The sequence below is a fragment of the Lactuca saligna genome, chromosome 9 (genome assembly GCF_052625555.1).
Source record: "Lactuca saligna cultivar CGN05327 chromosome 9, ASM5262555v1, whole genome shotgun sequence".
NCBI classification, from domain to species: Eukaryota; Viridiplantae; Streptophyta; class Magnoliopsida; order Asterales; family Asteraceae; genus Lactuca; species Lactuca saligna.
This window is the reverse complement of record NC_136425.1, coordinates 25845326-25846454: the sequence shown is the minus strand read 5'-3', so window position 1 is coordinate 25846454 and position 1129 is coordinate 25845326. Positions and strand designations below refer to the sequence as shown.

General features: G+C 44.6%; 1 non-coding gene across 1 annotated transcript; it reads left to right on the top strand.

Annotated features, from left to right (window-relative positions):
• The first annotated feature begins 579 nt into the window (after nt 1–579).
• Nucleotides 580–686, top strand: LOC145018879 (small nucleolar RNA R71). Its single transcript, XR_013667240.1, has one exon. It is a non-coding gene; the product is annotated as a small nucleolar RNA R71 (small nucleolar RNA).
• The last annotated feature ends 443 nt before the right edge of the window (nt 687–1129 follow it).

The following is a 1129-nucleotide window of genomic DNA, read 5'->3' as shown; positions in this document are numbered from 1 at the left end:
TCGTGATCATTGTGTCTTTTCTCGGACACGGTTATGAACCTTGTGAGCATATCTTCTAAATTTGCCTTCTTTTCTATCACCGGCTCTTCCTTTTGATAGAATCCCCTCTCCCTCTGTTTGTATTTCTCCTCCTTAGCCTTTTTATATTCTTCATATGGGAGTCATTCCTTCTTCGGTTTCTTCCAGTCTTCATCGTATCTATCGCCACTGGAATAGAATACTTGAGCCTTTTTATTTCCATTTTCGTCTCGATCACAATCCTTGGTAAGGTGGGGGCCGCCACAATTTTCGCATCCTACCCTAATAGCATGGATTGTTTGATCCATTTTCGTCATTCTTCGGTCTAGGTTATCGATTTTAGCTATTACCGCCGCCATGCTATCGTTAACCGAGTTCACTGCTCCACGACTCACTTCGTTCCTTGGATTGTGGTATTCTCTAGAATGCTTGGAGAATTCTTCAATTAATTCCTTTATTTCCGGAGGCGACTTTCTGGTGAGCGGGCCTTGTAAATCGAGTAGTTGCCTTGTGGTGACATTAACTCCATCATAAAATATGGAGACCTCTTGTTGGCTATTAAGGTCATGGTGTGGGCAATTTCTAAGTAGGCTCTTGTACCTTTCCCAAGCTTCATAAAGAGATTCTCCGGGTTGTTGCTCGAAGTTGGCAATGGCTTTCTTTAGCTTGGCTATCTTGGAAGGTGGGCAAAAATGATCTATGAACTCTTCTTTCATCTTGGCCCATGTAGTGACCGATCCGGGAGAGAGTGACTTTAACCAATCTTTTGCAGCTCCTTTAAATGTGACAGGAAGCATGCGTAGTAGCTGGATCTCGCGAGGCACATTGGGTACATTGAAGTAATCTGCCACATCATTTACTTCATCTAAGTGCTTATAGGCGTCTTCGTGATCTCTCCCGTGAAAAGGAATCTCCTTGAGTTGAGCGAGAATATGGCCCTTTAGCTCAAACGTAGCGGTTGCGGGAATTGCGGGTTGCACAAGTCCCAGGCCGGTGTCATCACGCATCCTGTTCTTCCACTCCCCCATGGGGATTTCATCAATATTAGCCATAGTGGTGGCTAAATCGTCTTCAAACTCGGATGTGTGCTCGTATGTGGGCTCGTTTTCTT